We start from the raw sequence: 20,043 nt of genomic DNA, 5'->3' as shown, positions 1-20,043 counted from the left end.
CTTAATTGATTTGAAGAAAGGAAAACAACTTAGTTTAAAGATTTTAAGGTTATATTTTTTTTTTGAAAAGACATAAGATAAAATACCTTTAAAAAGACAAAGGAAAAAAAAAGACTTAAGAAATATAATAACTAAAAACTAAAGTAGAACAAGCACTTAACTTAAATTCGGAGAATACCATTTTCAAAAGACAACGTAGATGCACGTTTAAATCCTAACACCACCATACATGTCCCAACACCAAAACGAAAAGCTTACGGTCTTAAGACATAAATTAAATCATAGCAGCGGATATATAAGGTTCAAGGAGAGTCAAGGATCACGCCTATGTATGACGACACAACGTATCCTAAGGTCTCTAGCCAGCTCAACATCCACCGCAACATCCCGCTCAACCTGCAAAATTTTTAAAAGAAATTGCAGGGCTGAGTACTTGTTGTACTCAATGGGCTCATGCCGAAAACATTTATCAAGTTATGTCATCCATACCAGTGATCTCGAGTTTTATACGTAGTAAAGAAAATATCACGAGAACACAAAAATGTTTCATAGACTGGCCAGTCAAATAATCTCCCCACTTTTCACATCAATCCAACAGTCACAACCACAGTGCGACGAAAGTGTGGCCACACTATTCGCCCACGAGACCGGCCGACTTGCAAGGACGGCTCACGATCCCACCAGTGTACACAGCCCGATAGGGTTTACGGCCCTACTCGGACCCGAATTCGTTTCACAATACAGCCATATAGCCTAACGGAGTAAACTCATACGAACTAGGCATCAGGCACACAATCTCATAACAAAAACAGTCCATGGCATGACATAACAGTTAAACCACCCTTGTATCTCCACATAATATTTTTCGGAAAAATAAAAAGGTTTGAAAAGAAAGCCCACCTCGTTCTCTTAGCAAAATCACAACCCAACCTAGCAACTCTCGATCCTCGAGTTCACGAAGACACAACACCCTTGTCAACGACAACACAAGTCAGCCTCACACAAAAACATACTACTATGCATGTCCTATCGTTTCTCTCTCATCGTTCTCCTCAATCCCAAAACCCAACATGCATCACAAGGGTATAAAAACACACGTAACACCTTTCAACTTATCGCAAGTGATTTCAACAATTAAACACGTTCCTTGCACATACATGCATCAAATAACACTTTTAAACTTGAAACTAAGTGTCATTTAATCAAGGCAGAAAACTGGCAGAAATGCGCGATCGTTTTGTAAAAATCACTTTAAATTCGTTTGATGGGTCGAATACAGATCATAAGTCACTGGTCGAGCATCACAGAATTCTGGTTCAAATTCGAAAATAGGGTTTTTAAATTTCCACAACGAAAACACCGATTCTTCATGCTCGAAAACACATCATCATGCTTACACATTCCTCAAACACATATTTGCATACCAACTCATATTTTTCACAATTATTTCGATCCAATCACACGTGAATTCAACCTACAATTGCAAAATCAAACAAGTTCTTACGACACACGATTTCCCCCGTTAAAACTCGCGATCTATCAAACCTACACTCTCTACATGCATGTAGGACTCAAAACATGGTTCAAAAACGAAGGAGGAGGAAAAGTGTGCGATTATACCTTCCTTTTGACAAAACGAAAACGGTAGCAACGTGGAATGGAGCGATTCGTCGGAGTTTCTCGAAGATAACTTCAACGGAAGCAAGATCAAAGCTTGAATGGAAGGTTTTTGGAGATGGGAGAGTGGGAGAGATGACAAAACCGTGTGGGAGAGGGGAAGAAGGGAGTGGGCGATTTTTTTTTGAGTAATGGGGGCTAGGGTTGATGTTATTAATATTTATAGTCTAGGTTAAAAATTATCCACACCTCAAGAATTAATTAAATTGTGCTAGATAAAAAAAGAATAAAATTCCCACAATTAAGTATAGAAGTAGGCGTGTGGTTTGAATGGTGGGGAAGTCAAAATTTGTTAATTTAATTACAAAGAGATATAGCAATATTTACTTGGAGAGAATATTCACAAATTAGGAATTAAAGGTGAATATTCCATAAACAAGGGAACAAAATAAATTAAATCTCCAAGTTGGAATTAATATGGTGGGGGCCGAAAATTTCAAGAGGAAATTTGTACAAGGAAATTATTTAAATCCTCAATTAAATAGAATAGGATTTAAATTAGGTAATTTCTTTATGGAAAAAGGCTCCCATAAAAAGGCAATAATTAATTAAATTCTCACAAAGGAAATAATGCATAGGGGCGTGTGATATGGAGGAACAATAGAAAAAAATATTCACATCCCCAATTAATTAGACATAGGAATTTATTTGAATAAAAAGGGATCCCACAAATTAGGAAACAATTAAAATATTCTCCAATTTTATTGGAGGGGGGCCGAAAATGCTAGGCTAAATAGCCAAGGAAAAAATATCCCAACTCTCTATTTATTTTGGGTGAAGAAATACATTATCACATGATTTAATTGGATTAAATTCAAAGGAAGGGAGTCAATAAAGCACCAATTAAATCAAAAGGAAATTAATTCTTTCTCCTATAGGAAATTTTCGAAAACTCCCAAGGAAAAATAAAATGGAGTTCGAATTTCATGTAGTACAACTTAGGGGTCCTTTGGTTTGGATTTAATTTGGATAAGTATCCCAAAATAATTAATTAAATCCACAAGAAGAAGTATTATTTCAATAATTAGGAAGGGCCGAATATTTCAATGAATCGACTCGAGAAAGGATAAATGCATGATCCTATTAATTATTTCCCCACATTGGAAAAGTATAAAACTCAAGCTCATCAATCACATTAAACACGATAATTCATTCCACGTAAGGTCACTTAAATCACATAGAAGCAAACGTTTCTAAAATTCCAAAATTCCAATTACATAAAAAGAAGTCACAAAAGTTTGGGATGTTACATCCTTCCCCTCTAAACAGGAATTTCGTCCCGAAATTTAAACGTATCACACAAACAGCTCGGGAAACTTTTCTTTCATCTTATCTTCTAACTCCCACGTAGCTTCCTCGGGACCATGGTGCTTCCACAACACCTTCACGGACGCTATCGACTTGTTTCGTAGCTCTTGTACCTTTCGATCTAGGATTGCTTCGGGCCTTTCCTCGTAGCTCATGTCGGGGGTTAGGATCACTTCCTCCTGATGAATCACATGTTTGGGGTCAAACACGTACTTGCGCAACTGCGACACGTGGAACACGTTGTGCACGTTCCCAAAGCTGGGAGGTAATGCCAAACGATACGCCACAGGACCTACTTCGTCGATGATCTCGTACGGTCCCACAAAACGCGGTTTCAGCTTGCCTTTCACTCCAAATCTCACAACTCCTCTCGTCGGGGACACCTTCAGAAACACTTTGTCACCAACGTCGAATTTGATTTCCGTTCGACGCACGTCAGCATATGATTTCTGCCTATCTTGAGCTTCCTTGATCCTTGCACGGATTTGATGCACAATTTCGGTCATCTCCTTTATGGCGTCGGGTCCTAACATCTTTCTCTCGCCAACTTCATCCCAATATAGTGGGGATTGACACTTCCTGCCGTACAAGGCTTCATACGGAGCCATATCGATCGTCGCTTGATAGCTATTGTTGTAGGCGAATTCAACCAATGGTAGAACCGTTTCCCAACTTTCCCCTCGATCTAAGACAACTGCTCGCAACATATCTTCAAGTGTCTGAATCGTCCTCTCGGACTGCCCATCCGATTGCGGGTGATATGCGGTGCTGAAGTTCAGTTGTGTGCCCAATTCGCGTTGCATACTCATCCAAAACTTTGATGTGAACTTCGTATCGCGGTCGGATACAATGGTCTTTGGTACTCCGTGCAATCGCACAATCTCGTTCACGTAGAGCTTTGCTAGTTTGTCCGCGCCATAAGTAATCTTAATCGGTAAGAAGTGCGCGCTTTTAGTAAGTCGATCAATGATCACCCAGATCGCAGTGTTGCCCTTCTGTGACTTTGGCAAACCCGTTACGAAATCCATAGCTAGATGCTCCCACTTCCATTCGGGAATTTCGAGTGGTTGTAACTTCCCATATGGCCGTTGGTGTAAGGCCTTCACTTGTTGGCATGCTAGACATCGTTCCACAAATGACGCTACATCCCCTTTCATCCCATTCCACCAAAACCGTTGCTTCAAATCCCGATACATCTTCGTGCTTCCGGGGTGTGCGGTGTAAGGCGTGTCGTGCGCTTCACTCAAAATCTCCTCTTTTAGCACCTCATCGCTGGGCACACACAATCGTCCATCGTACGTCAAGGCATTATCCGCCTCCTCGAGGTAATGATCAAGCTTCTCGGCTCTCATTTTCGCGCGTAATTCCTCCAACTTCCCATCACGTCGCTGGGCTTCTATGAGTTTGGTTCTCAAATCTGGCTCAATCACTAGTGTCGCCAATTTTGCACCTACTGTCTCGGGCGCTTTCACTATTTCCAAACTCATCTTGTCAAACTCGTGAATCAAAGCTTCCTCTTGCGTTAGGAAATAAGCTAGTTGAGGTTGGTTCTTCCTACTCAAGGCATCGGCGACCACGTTCGCCTTGCCCGGATGGTAGTTAATACCACAGTCATAGTCTTTCACGACCTCTAACCAACGTCGTTGTCGCATGTTTAGCTCCTTCTGTTCGAAGAAGTACTTGAGACTCTTGTGATCCGTATAGATTTCGCATCTCACTCCATAGAGATGATGTCTCCAAATTTTCAGCGCGTGCACCACTGCTGCTAACTCCAAATCATGCGTCGGAAAATTCAACTCGTTTGGTCTCAACTGTCAGGAAGCATATGCTATCACCTTCCCATCTTGCATTAACACACATCCTAGTCCTACTTTCGACGCGTCCGTATAGACGGCGAAGTCCTTGTCGGGTTCTGGTACCGCTAGGACTGGTGCAGTAGTCAATTTTTCTTTCAACAGTTGGAAACTCGCCTCACACTCTGGCGTCCAAACTACCTTAATTCCTTTCTTTAGTAGTTGCGTCATCGGTCTCGCAATCTTAGAGAATCCCTCGATGAATCGTCGATAATATCCCGCCAATCCCAAGAAACTGCGGATTTCACTTGGCGTTTTCGGCGATTTCCAATTCTGTACGGCCTCGACCTTTGCTGGGTCTACTTGAATCCCATTTGCCGTCACAATATGACCAAGGAAGTTCACTCGAGTCAACCAAAACTCACACTTACTAAACTTGGCATAAAGTTTCTCTCTTTGCAACGTTTCCAACACTGTTCGTAGGTGCTGTCCATGCTCCTCCTCGTTCTTCGAGTATACCAACACGTCGTCGATGAAGACTAACACAAACTTGTCAAGATACTCGTGGAAAACTCGGTTCATCAAGTCCATGAAAACGGCTGGGGCGTTGGTCAGCCCAAATGGCATCACGACGAACTCAAAATGGCCATAGCGAGTGCGAAAAGCAGTCTTAGGCACATCCTCTCGTCGGACCTTTAGTTGATGATACCCTGATCTCAAATCCATTTTCGAGAATACGCCCGCTCCTCGAAGTTGGTCAAACAAGTCGTCAATCCTTGGCAGTGGGTACTTATTCTTCAAAGTCATCTTGTTAAGCTCACGATAGTCGATGCACATTCTCATCGTTCCGTCCTTCTTCTTAACGAACAGAACTGGCGCTCCCCATGGTGACACACTGGGTCGAATGAAACCCAAGTCCAACAGTTCCTGCAACTGGACCTTCAACTCGGCCAACTCCTTAGGGGCCATTCGGTATGGCGCCTTTGATACTGGCGCTGATCCTGGTTCTAAATCAATGGTGAACTCCACCTGTCTGTCGGGTGGCGGTCCTGGTAAAGCTTCGGGGAACACCTCGGGAAAATCTCGCACCACTGCCACGTCTTCCACCCTCAATTCTTTCTTTTCTTCCCCATTCAAGTATACCAGATACGCCGGACGTCCTTTCCTTATCATCGTAGTTGCTTGCAATGCGGAGATTATGGAGGTTCGTCGGTTCATGGAGATCCCATACAAGATAGTCGGCTCTTCGCCCGGGGCTTGAAAGGAAATCTGCCTCTGTTTACAGTAAATCGTTGCGTGGTTCTCGGTAAGCCAATCCATTCCCAAAATTATGTCCACATTCTCCAAAGGCATAACGTGCAAAAGTTGGGCCACTACTTCTAGTTCTCCTAACACAAACTCTATGTTCGAGCAAGTTCTCACAATATCAATCAATCCTCCAACCGGTGAGGACACATTCAAACTCGATTCAAGCATAGCAGTAGGGAGTTCTAAGGCATTCACACATGACATGGAAATAAAAGAATGCGAAGCACCCGTATCAAACATCACAATAATAGGCAGTTGTTGGAGCTTTCCCATACCTGCCAAATTCTCTTTGCCCTTGCTGGCTTGGGGTTCCTGTCCTTGATTCCCTTTGAGTGCATATGCCCTTGCTTGCTGTGGGGCCACTTGTCGGATTGGTTGAGGCTGCTGTGGTGGTCTCTGTCCTTGCCCATTCTTCACTCCACTTTTGTTATTGTTTGGGCATTCTCGAGACATGTGCCCGTTTCCACCGCAGGCATAACACCGAATGCCTCCAACTCGGCACTCCCCAACATGATGCTTGGAGCACCGATTACAGTAGGGTGTTCTCTGTGGGTTTCCCCTCTGATGTGGCACAATTTGGCGCCCATGATTCTGTGGTTGCCGAAAAGTGGAGAAACGCCTCTTATTGTCAAAAGGAGTTCGGTTTCCCTCCCACTTCCTTTTGTCTCTAAAGTTCGCTGGGGGTGCAGACGGTGCAGGATTTGTTATCCTCTCATTCTTGGGCAGTGCTTCCTCCACATCTAAGGCACAGCCCAGCACCTCGGAATAAGGAATTCCCCTCCGACTAGCCACTGCGACCCTTATCTCTATCCTAAGGCCAGAACGGAACTTCGCAGCCTTCTTCTCGTCTGTATCCACCAATTCTGGCGCATAGCGAGTCATCTCACATAGGGCGCGGTCGTACTCTGTGACCGTCATACTTCCTTGCTTCAACGTGTGGAACTCCACTACCTTCGCCCGCCGATAACTTTCCGGAACATACTTGTTGTACACCTCTTCCTTAAAATCCTCCCAAGTAAGCGCCTCACGGCGAGCGGGGTCCATGGTTCTCTTCTTTGTTTCCCACCAAAAGTCAGCGGGTCCTGTCAGCTGATAAGTCACGCAGGCCAGGCGTTCTCTGTCCGTGCATCCCATGAACTCAAAGATACGCTCAATATCGCGCACCCATGCCTCCGCCTTCGGGGGCTCTCCCAATCCATCAAACTTAGGTGGGTTCTCTTTCCGAAAGGCTTTGATGTACTCCCTTTCGTTTGGTTGGGGTAGAGGTGGTGGTGGAGGCGGGGGTGGATTGCCGACACTTCCTTCTGTCTGCTCCCACACATTGTTCTCCACACGCGGACCACGTCTACGTCTCGGGGGCATGTTGATCTAAAACACAGGTTAGCACCGTTGTGAGTACATCGTTATTAAAACATCATCGCTTTCATGCACGCGTACGATACGATAAAACACTTACTTAAAAGCACGTGAAAAGGGAAACTTCCATAAACAACGTGGAAAGGAAAAACAAAAGCATTCGTTCGGAAAAACAGAAAGGTGCTACTTCCACTGTCTTAACAACTTAAGGAAAAGAAAACAACATCACACATCTATCTAGTGCTAATATCCTCTTCCGGGTCTTCTTCCTCTTCCGGGTCTTCTTCCTCTTCCGGGTCCTCTTCCTCTTCTACGTGGTACTCATCAATCATACGGAGATCTTCTTCGTCATCCATACTATCATCCGTGTTAACATCCACGTAGTCATCTTCGAAACCCGGGACCATGCCTTCTTGTGGTACGGCTTCTCTTACTGCCGTTGGTTTAACCTCGATCACATCTTTGTCTTCCCAAAAGGTCTCATCTTCTTCTTTCTCTGTCGATGGTGGTCGCTCGGAACATGAGTCAATCAAAGCACAGGTTAAGGCCTTTAGATAACCTTTCATGTCGCCGGCCATCATCTGGTTTCTTGGTTCGTACCACGTGAACCGACTGGCTGTTGTTTCCAACCAAGACTCCCAATTGTCGGGCATCAACTCAATTAGTCTTTTTATGCCACCATAGGCCGTTACATGGTACCCACAGACATCTCGCCATAGGGTCTCAAAACGGGCGACAACCTCTCTCAAGGCCTTGCCTTCCTCTCTCTCATAGTGGTCGTAATCGTAAATCGCTTGTCGCATTCTAGCACTATACTGACTGCTCTTAAGTGCGGTTCGTTTCGTTCGTACCATCTACGCGGAGACGAAAATTTCTTTTAAAACACCAAATTGTATTATTGTTTGAAAAAGTTGTTAAGTTTGTCGCGTAGTTCGAAAGTTTGTCGTTGTCTTAACGTTTCATATCTTTGCATGCTATCGTTGTAGTATTTTCGCGCATAAAACACATTTAGCAACATCACTTAGTTCATACTCACAAGTATTCATGCCACATCGATATCACCTTTGCACATACAATACATGTCTCAATTATCATGCCAATCATACTTGTACTTCCACGAAACCATGCTATTACAACATCATAATCATAAACATAGCACATGCTCAAGGTATTATGTCAATCATGCTCGTATAACCATTCCATTACAACTCATCCTCATGCATATCATTCATTCACATGCATAAACTTGTCAACGTCATATCATATCATCATACATTTTCATGCACTACTCTTCCATACTTCCAACAATTTAAACATACCTCTCTTTCATCGGTTGAGCGTGATGCTTTGGATGTTGAGCCTTCATGACACTTCTAGTCAAATAAGGATTCACTAACATAGACTTAAAGTGAAAGAAGACTCTCGGACCAGAGCGAAAGAACAAAGCTCTGATACCACTCTGTCACGACCGCCCATACAAGGGGTACCACAAACGCGGCGATCGTGACCGACATGCATGGATTACAATTTAAAAAGAACAACTTAATTGATTTGAAGAAAGGAAAACAACTTAGTTTAAAGATTTTAAGGTTATATTTTTTTTTTGAAAAGACATAAGATAAAATACCTTTAAAAAGACAAAGGAAAAAAAGACTTAAGAAATATAATAACTAAAAACTAAAGTAGAACAAGCACTTAACTTAAATTCGGAGAATACCATTTTCAAAAGACAACGTAGATGCACGTTTAAATCCTAACACCACCATACATGTCCCAACACCAAAACGAAAAGCTTACGGTCTTAAGACATAAATTAAATCATAGCAGCGGATATATAAGGTTCAAGGAGAGTCAAGGATCACGCCTATGTATGACGACACAACGTATCCTAAGGTCTCTAGCCAGCTCAACATCCACCGCAACATCCCGCTCAACCTGCAAAATTTTTAAAAGAAATTGCAGGGCTGAGTACTTGTTGTACTCAATGGGCTCATGCCGAAAACATTTATCAAGTTATGTCATCCATACCAGTGATCTCGAGTTTTATACGTAGTAAAGAAAATATCACGAGAACACAAAAATGTTTCATAGACTGGCCAGTCAAATAATCTCCCCACTTTTCACATCAATCCAACAGTCACAACCACAGTGCGACGAAAGTGTGGCCACACTATTCGCCCACGAGACCGGCCGACTTGCAAGGACGGCTCACGATCCCACCAGTGTACACAGCCCGATAGGGTTTACGGCCCTACTCGGACCCGAATTCGTTTCACAATACAGCCATATAGCCTAACGGAGTAAACTCATACGAACTAGGCATCAGGCACACAATCTCATAACAAAAACAGTCCATGGCATGACATAACAGTTAAACCACCCTTGTATCTCCACATAATATTTTTCGGAAAAATAAAAAGGTTTGAAAAGAAAGCCCACCTCGTTCTCTTAGCAAAATCACAACCCAACCTAGCAACTCTCGATCCTCGAGTTCACGAAGACACAACACCCTTGTCAACGACAACACAAGTCAGCCTCACACAAAAACATACTACTATGCATGTCCTATCGTTTCTCTCTCATCGTTCTCCTCAATCCCAAAACCCAACATGCATCACAAGGGTATAAAAACACACGTAACACCTTTCAACTTATCGCAAGTGATTTCAACAATTAAACACGTTCCTTGCACATACATGCATCAAATAACACTTTTAAACTTGAAACTAAGTGTCATTTAATCAAGGCAGAAAACTGGCAGAAATGCGCGATCGTTTTGTAAAAATCACTTTAAATTCACCCGACCTCAAAACATGCTAAATTTTGGTCACGATACAGAGGACACATTCAAGTTCATCCATGAAAATTTTCATATCGAAATCACGTCATTTAGTCAGTCATATCACATATTGAACTCTCTGGTCGGAACATACAATTTCTGACAGTATTGCGCAGTTCATTTGAAAAATTCAACATAAATTCATAAAATGCCCAAAAAGGCTGAAAATTTAACAAAACACAGAAGACACTTCAAATTTTCATATAGTTCAAGAATTACATCAATCGGAGTTCATTTGGTCAGTCAAACAGAAAACGAAACATTCATGGCGAGAACTCATGTTTCTGGCAGATTTGCGTAGTCGACTTCAAATATTTATTAAAAATTCATTTTTCGATAAAACAGGCTGAAATTCACACGAGACACAGAAAACATCTTGAAGTTTACTCAGTAAAAATTTCGTAGCAAAATTCATTCGTTTGATGGGTCGAATACAGATCATAAGTCACTGGTCGAGCATCACAGAATTCTGGTTCAAATTCGAAAATAGGGTTTTTAAATTTCCACAACGAAAACACCGATTCTTCATGCTCGAAAACACATCATCATGCTTACACATTCCTCAAACACATATTTGCATACCAACTCATATTTTTCACAATTATTTCGATCCAATCACACGTGAATTCAACCTACAATTGCAAAATCAAACAAGTTCTTACGACACACGATTTCCCCCGTTAAAACTCGCGATCTATCAAACCTACACTCTCTACATGCATGTAGGACTCAAAACATGGTTCAAAAACGAAGGAGGAGGAAAAGTGTGCGATTATACCTTCCTTTTGACAAAACGAAAACGGTAGCAACGTGGAATGGAGCGATTCGTCGGAGTTTCTCGAAGATAACTTCAACGGAAGCAAGATCAAAGCTTGAATGGAAGGTTTTTGGAGATGGGAGAGTGGGAGAGATGACAAAACCGTGTGGGAGAGGGGAAGAAGGGAGTGGGCGATTTTTTTTGAGTAATGGGGGCTAGGGTTGATGTTATTAATATTTATAGCCTAGGTTAAAAATTATCCACACCTCAAGAATTAATTAAATTGTGGTAGATAAAAAAAGAATAAAATTCCCACAATTAAGTATAGAAGTAGGCGTGTGGTTTGAATGGTGGGGAAGTCAAAATTTGTTAATTTAATTACAAAGAGATATAGCAATATTTACTTGGAGAGAATATTCACAAATTAGGAATTAAAGGTGAATATTCCATAAACAAGGGAACAAAATAAATTAAATCTCCAAGTTGGAATTAATATGGTGGGGGGCCGAAAATTTCAAGAGGAAATTTGTACAAGGAAATTATTTAAATCCTCAATTAAATAGAATAGGATTTAAATTAGGTAATTTCTTTATGGAAAAAGGCTCCCATAAAAAGGCAATAATTAATTAAATTCTCACAAAGGAAATAATGCATAGGGGCGTGTGATATGGAGGAACAATAGAAAAAAAATATTCACATCCCCAATTAATTAGACATAGGAATTTATTTGAATAAAAAGGGATCCCACAAATTAGGAAACAATTAAAATATTCTCCAATTTTATTGGAGGGGGGCCGAAAATGCTAGGCTAAATAGCCAAGGAAAAAATATCCCAACTCTCTATTTATTTTGGGTGAAGAAATACATTATCACATGATTTAATTGGATTAAATTCAAAGGAAGGGAGTCAATAAAGCACCAATTAAATCAAAAGGAAATTAATTCTTTCTCCTATAGGAAATTTTCGAAAACTCCCAAGGAAAAATAAAATGGAGTTCGAATTTCATGTAGTACAACTTAGGGGTCCTTTGGTTTGGATTTAATTTGGATAAGTATCCCAAAATAATTAATTAAATCCACAAGAAGAAGTATTATTTCAATAATTAGGAAGGGCCGAATATTTCAATGAATCGACTCGAGAAAGGATAAATGCATGATCCTATTAATTATTTCCCCACATTGGAAAAGTATAAAACTCAAGCTCATCAATCACATTAAACACGATAATTCATTCCACGTAAGGTCACTTAAATCACATAGAAGCAAACGTTTCTAAAATTCCAAAATTCCAATTACATAAAAAGAAGTCACAAAAGTTTGGGATGTTACATCCTTCCCCTCTAAACAGGAATTTCGTCCCGAAATTTAAACGTATCACACAAACAGCTCGGGAAACTTTTCTTTCATCTTATCTTCTAACTCCCACGTAGCTTCCTCGGGACCATGGTGCTTCCACAACACCTTCACGGACGCTATCGACTTGTTTCGTAGCTCTTGTACCTTTCGATCTAGGATTGCTTCGGGCCTTTCCTCGTAGCTCATGTCGGGGGTTAGGATCACTTCCTCCTGATGAATCACATGTTTGGGGTCAAACACGTACTTGCGCAACTGCGACACGTGGAACACGTTGTGCACGTTCCCAAAGCTGGGAGGTAACGCCAAACGATACGCCACAGGACCTACTTCGTCGATGATCTCGTACGGTCCCACAAAACGCGGTTTCAGCTTGCCTTTCACTCCAAATCTCACAACTCCTCTCATCGGGGACACCTTCAGAAACACTTTGTCACCAACGTCGAATTTGATTTCCGTTCGACGCACGTCAGCATATGATTTCTGCCTATCTTGAGCTTCCTTGATCCTTGCACGGATTTGATGCACAATTTCGGTCATCTCCTTTATGGCGTCGGGTCCTAACATCTTTCTCTCGCCAACTTCATCCCAATATAGTGGGGATTGACACTTCCTGCCGTACAAGGCTTCATACGGAGCCATATCGATCGTCGCTTGATAGCTATTGTTGTAGGCGAATTCAACCAATGGTAGAACCGTTTCCCAACTTTCCCCTCGATCTAAGACAACTGCTCGCAACATATCTTCAAGTGTCTGAATCGTCCTCTCGGACTGCCCATCCGATTGCGGGTGATATGCGGTGCTGAAGTTCAGTTGTGTGCCCAATTCGCGTTGCATACTCATCCAAAACTTTGATGTGAACTTCGTATCGCGGTCGGATACAATGGTCTTTGGTACTCCGTGCAATCGCACAATCTCGTTCACGTAGAGCTTTGCTAGTTTGTCCGCGCCATAAGTAATCTTAATCGGTAAGAAGTGCGCGCTTTTAGTAAGTCGATCAATGATCACCCAGATCGCAGTGTTGCCCTTCTGTGACTTTGGCAAACCCGTTACGAAATCCATAGCTAGATGCTCCCACTTCCATTCGGGAATTTCGAGTGGTTGTAACTTCCCATATGGCCGTTGGTGTAAGGCCTTCACTTGTTGGCATGCTAGACATCGTTCCACAAATGACGCTACATCCCCTTTCATCCCATTCCACCAAAACCGTTGCTTCAAATCCCGATACATCTTCGTGCTTCCGGGGTGTGCGGTGTAAGGCGTGTCGTGCGCTTCACTCAAAATCTCCTCTTTTAGCACCTCATCGCTGGGCACACACAATCGTCCATCGTACGTCAAGGCATTATCCGCCTCCTCGAGGTAATGATCAAGCTTCTCGGCTCTCATTTTCGCGCGTAATTCCTCCAACTTCCCATCACGTCGCTGGGCTTCTATGAGTTTGGTTCTCAAATCTGGCTCAATCACTAGTGTCGCCAATTTTGCACCTACTGTCTCGGGCGCTTTCACTATTTCCAAACTCATCTTGTCAAACTCGTGAATCAAAGCTTCCTCTTGCGTTAGGAAATAAGCTAGTTGAGGTTGGTTCTTCCTACTCAAGGCATCGGCGACCACGTTCGCCTTGCCCGGATGGTAGTTAATACCACAGTCATAGTCTTTCACGACCTCTAACCAACGTCGTTGTCGCATGTTTAGCTCCTTCTGTTCGAAGAAGTACTTGAGACTCTTGTGATCCGTATAGATTTCGCATCTCACTCCATAGAGATGATGTCTCCAAATTTTCAGCGCGTGCACCACTGCTGCTAACTCCAAATCATGCGTCGGAAAATTCAACTCGTTTGGTCTCAACTGTCAGGAAGCATATGCTATCACCTTCCCATCTTGCATTAACACACATCCTAGTCCTACTTTCGACGCGTCCGTATAGACGGCGAAGTCCTTGTCGGGTTCTGGTACCGCTAGGACTGGTGCAGTAGTCAATTTTTCTTTCAACAGTTGGAAACTCGCCTCACACTCTGGCGTCCAAACTACCTTAATTACTTTCTTTAGTAGTTGCGTCATCGGTCTCGCAATCTTAGAGAATCCCTCGATGAATCGTCGATAATATCCCGCCAATCCCAAGAAACTGCGGATTTCACTTGGCGTTTTCGGCGATTTCCAATTCTGTACGGCCTCGACCTTTGCTGGGTCTACTTGAATCCCATTTGCCGTCACAATATGACCAAGGAAGTTCACTCGAGTCAACCAAAACTCACACTTACTAAACTTGGCATAAAGTTTCTCTCTTTGCAACGTTTCCAACACTGTTCGTAGGTGCTGTCCATGCTCCTCCTCGTTCTTCGAGTATACCAACACGTCGTCGATGAAGACTAACACAAACTTGTCAAGATACTCATGGAAAACTCGGTTCATCAAGTCCATGAAAACGGCTGGGGCGTTGGTCAGCCCAAATGGCATCACGACGAACTCAAAATGGCCATAGCGAGTGCGAAAAGCAGTCTTAGGCACATCCTCTCGTCGGACCTTTAGTTGATGATACCCTGATCTCAAATCCATTTTCGAGAATACGCCCGCTCCTCGAAGTTGGTCAAACAAGTCGTCAATCCTTGGCAGTGGGTACTTATTCTTCAAAGTCATCTTGTTAAGCTCACGATAGTCGATGCACATTCTCATCGTTCCGTCCTTCTTCTTAACGAACAGAACTGGCGCTCCCCATGGTGACACACTGGGTCGAATGAAACCCAAGTCCAACAGTTCCTGCAACTGGACCTTCAACTCGGCCAACTCCTTAGGGGCCATTCGGTATGGCGCCTTTGATACTGGCGCTGATCCTGGTTCTAAATCAATGGTGAACTCCACCTGTCTATCGGGTGGCGGTCCTGGTAAAGCTTCAGGGAACACCTCGGGAAAATCTCGCACCACTGCCACGTCTTCCACCCTCAATTCTTTCTTTTCTTCCCCATTCAAGTATACTAGATACGCCGGACGTCCTTTCCTTATCATCGTAGTTGCTTGCAATGCGGAGATTATGGAGGTTCGTCGGTTCATGGAGATCCCATACAAGATAGTCGGCTCTTCGCCCGGGGCTTGAAAGAAAATCTGCCTCTGTTTACAGTAAATCGTTGCGTGGTTCTCGGTAAGCCAATCCATTCCCAAAATTATGTCCACATTCTCCAAAGGCATAACGTGCAAAAGTTGGGCCACTACTTCTAGTTCTCCTAACACAAACTCTATGTTCGAGCAAGTTCTCACAATATCAATCAATCTTCCAACCGGTGAGGACACATTCAAACTCGATTCAAGCATAGCAGTAGGGAGTTCTAAGGCATTCACACATGACATGGAAATAAAAGAATGCGAAGCACCCGTATCAAACATCACAATAATAGGCAGTTGTTGGAGCTTTCCCATACCTGCCAAATTCTCTTTGCCCTTGCTGGCTTGGGGTTCCTGTCCTTGATTCCCTTTGAGTGCATATGCCCTTGCTTGCTGTGGGGCCACTTGTCGGATTGGTTGAGGCTGCTGTGGTGGTCTCTGTCCTTGCCCATTCTTCACTCCACTTTTGTTATTCTTTGGGCATTCTCGAGACATGTGCCCGTTTCCACCGCAGGCATAACACCGAATGCCTCCAACTCGGCACTCCCCAACATGATGCTTGGAGCACCGATTACAGTAGGGTGTTCTCTGTGGGTTTCCCCTCTGATGTGGCACAATTTGGCGCCCATGATTCTGTGGTTGCCGAAAAGTGGAGAAACGCCTCTTATTGTCAAAAGGAGTTCGGTTTCCCTCCCACTTCCTTTTGTCTCTAAAGTTCGCTGGGGGTGCAGACGGTGCAGGATTTGTTATCCTCTCATTCTTGGGCAGTGCTTCCTCCACATCTAAGGCACAGCCCAGCACCTCGGAATAAGGAATTCCCCTCCGACTAGCCACTGCGACCCTTATCTCTATCCTAAGGCCAGAACGGAACTTCGCAGCCTTCTTCTCGTCTGTATCCACCAATTCTGGCGCATAGCGAGTCATCTCACATAGGGCGCGGTCGTACTCTGTGACCGTCATACTTCCTTGCTTCAACGTGTGGAACTCCACTACCTTCGCCCGCCGATAACTTTCCGGAACATACTTGTTGTACACCTCTTCCTTAAAATCCTCCCAAGTAAGCGCCTCACGGCGAGCGGGGTCCATGGTTCTCTTCTTTGTTTCCCACCAAAAGTCAGCGGGTCCTGTCAGCTGATAAGTCACGCAGGCCAGGCGTTCTCTGTCCGTGCATCCCATGAACTCAAAGATACGCTCAATATCGCGCACCCATGCCTCCACCTTCGGGGGCTCTCCCAATCCATCAAACTTAGGTGGGTTCTCTTTCCGAAAGGCTTTGATGTACTCCCTTTCGTTTGGTTGGGGTAGAGGTGGTGGTGGAGGCGGGGGTGGATTGCCGACACTTCCTTCTGTCTGCTCCCCCACATTGTTCTCCACACGCGGACCACGTCTACGTCTCGGGGGTATGTTGATCTAAAACACAGGTTAGCACCGTTGTGAGTACATCGTTATTAAAACATCATCGCTTTCATGCACGCGTACGATACGATAAAACACTTACTTAAAAGCACGTGAAAAGGGAAACTTCCATAAACAACGTGGAAAGGAAAAACAAAAGCATTCGTTCGGAAAAACAGAAAGGTGCTACTTCCACTGTCTTAACAACTTAAGGAAAAGAAAACAACATCACACATCTATCTAGTGCTAATATCCTCTTCCGGGTCTTCTTCCTCTTCCGGGTCTTCTTCCTCTTCCGGGTCCTCTTCCTCTTCTACGTGGTACTCATCAATCATACGGAGATCTTCTTCGTCATCCATACTATCATCCGTGTTAACATCCACGTAGTCATCTTTGAAACCCGGGACCATGCCTTCTTGTGGTACGGCTTCTCTTACTGCCGTTGGTTTAACCTCGATCACATCTTTGTCTTCCCAAAAGGTCTCATCTTCTTCTTTCTCTGTCGATGGTGGTCGCTCGGAACATGAGTCAATCAAAGCACAGGTTAAGGCCTTTAGATAACCTTTCATGTCGCCGGCCATCATCTGGTTTCTTGGTTCGTACCACGTGAACCGACTGGCTGTTGTTTCCAACCAAGACTCCCAATTGTCGGGCATCAACTCAATTAGTCTTCTTATGCCACCATAGGCCGTTACATGGTACCCACAGACATCTCGCCATAGGGTCTCAAAACGGGCGACAACCTCTCTCAAGGCCTTGCCTTCCTCTCTCTCATAGTGGTCGTAATCGTAAATCGCTTGTCGCATTCTAGCACTATACTGACTGCTCTTAAGTGCGGTTCGTTTCGTTCGTACCATCTACGCGGAGACGAAAATTTCTTTTAAAACACCAAATTGTATTATTGTTTGAAAAAGTTGTTAAGTTTGTCGCGTAGTTCGAAAGTTTGTCGTTGTCTTAACGTTTCATATCTTTGCATGCTATCGTTGTAGTATTTTCGCGCATAAAACACATTTAGCAACATCACTTAGTTCATACTCACAAGTATTCATGCCACATCGATATCACCTTTGCACATACAATACATGTCTCAATTATCATGCCAATCATACTTGTACTTCCACGAAACCATGCTATTACAACATCATAATCATAAACATAGCACATGCTCAAGGTATTATGTCAATCATGCTCGTATAACCATTCCATTACAACTCATCCTCATGCATATCATTCATTCACATGCATAAACTTGTCAACGTCATATCATATCATCATACATTTTCATGCACTACTCTTCCATACTTCCAACAATTTAAACATACCTCTCTTTCATCGGTTGAGCGTGATGCTTTGGATGTTGAGCCTTCATGACACTTCTAGTCAAATAAGGATTCACTAACTTAGACTTAAAGTGAAAGAAGACTCTCGGACCAGAGCGAAAGAACAAAGCTCTGATACCACTCTGTCACGACCGCCCATACAAGGGGTACCACAAACGCGGCGATCGTGACCGACATGCATGGATTACAATTTAAAAAGAACAACTTAATTGATTTGAAGAAAGGAAAACAACTTAGTTTAAAGATTTTAAGGTTATATTTTTTTTTTGAAAAGACATAAGATAAAATACCTTTAAAAAGACAAAGGAAAAAAAAAAAGACTTAAGAAATATAATAACTAAAAACTAAAGTAGAACAAGCACTTAACTTAAATTCGGAGAATACCATTTTCAAAAGACAACGTAGATGCACGTTTAAATCCTAACACCACCATACATGTCCCAACACCAAAACGAAAAGCTTACGGTCTTAAGACATAAATTAAATCATAGCAGCGGATATATAAGGTTCAAGGAGAGTCAAGGATCACGCCTATGTATGACGACACAACGTATCCTAAGGTCTCTAGCCAGCTCAACATCCACTGCAACATCCCGCTCAACCTGCAAAATTTTTAAAAGAAATTGCAGGGCTGAGTACTTGTTGTACTCAATGGGCTCATGCCGAAAACATTTATCAAGTTATGTCATCCATACCAGTGATCTCGAGTTTTATACGTAGTAAAGAAAATATCACGAGAACACAAAAATGTTTCATAGACTGGCCAGTCAAATAATATCCCCACTTTTCACATCAATCCAACAGTCACAACCACAGTGCGACGAAAGTGTGGCCACACTATTCGCCCACGAGACCGGCCGACTTGCAAGGACGGCTCACGATCCCACCAGTGTACACAGCCCGATAGGGTTTACGGCCCTACTCGGACCCGAATTCGTTTCACAATACAGCCATATAGCCTAACGGAGTAAACTCATACGAACTAGGCATCAGGCACACAATCTCATAACAAAAACAGTCAATGGCATGACATAACAGTTAAACCACCCTTGTATCTCCACATAATATTTTTCGGAAAAATAAAAAGGTTTGAAAAGAAAGCCCACCTCGTTCTCTTAGCAAAATCACAACCCAACCTAGCAACTCTCGATCCTCGAGTTCACGAAGACACAACACCCTTGTCAACGACAACACAAGTCAGCCTCACACAAAAACATACTACTATGCATGTCCTATCGTTTCTCTCTCATCGTTCTCCTCAATCCCAAAACCCAACATGCATCACAAGGGTATAAAAACACACGTAACACCTTTCAACTTATCGCAAGTGATTTCAACAATTAAACACGTTCCTTGCACATACATGCATCAAATAACACTTTTAAACTTGAAACTAAGTGTCATTTAATCAAGGCAGAAAACTGGCAGAAATGCGCGATCGTTTTGTAAAAATCACTTTAAATTCACCCGACCTCAAAACATGCTAAATTTTGGTCACGATACAGAGGACACATTCAAGTTCATCCATAAAAATTTTCATATCGAAATCACGTCATTTAGTCAGTCATATCACATATTGAACTCTCTGGTCGGAACATACAATTTCTGACAGTATTGCGCAGTTCATTTGAAAAATTCACCATAAATTCATACAATGCCCAAAAAGGCTGAAAATTTAACAAAACACAGAAGACACTTCAAATTTTCATATAGTTCAAGAGTTACATCAATCGGAGTTCATTTGGTCAGTCAAACAGAAAACGAAACATTCATGGCGAGAACTCATGTTTCTGGCAGATTTGCGTAGTCGACTTCAAATATTTA

Source organism: Salvia splendens, chromosome 1 (assembly GCF_004379255.2).
Source record: "Salvia splendens isolate huo1 chromosome 1, SspV2, whole genome shotgun sequence".
Taxonomy (NCBI): Eukaryota; Viridiplantae; Streptophyta; class Magnoliopsida; order Lamiales; family Lamiaceae; genus Salvia; species Salvia splendens.
This window is presented reverse-complemented; position numbering follows the sequence as displayed.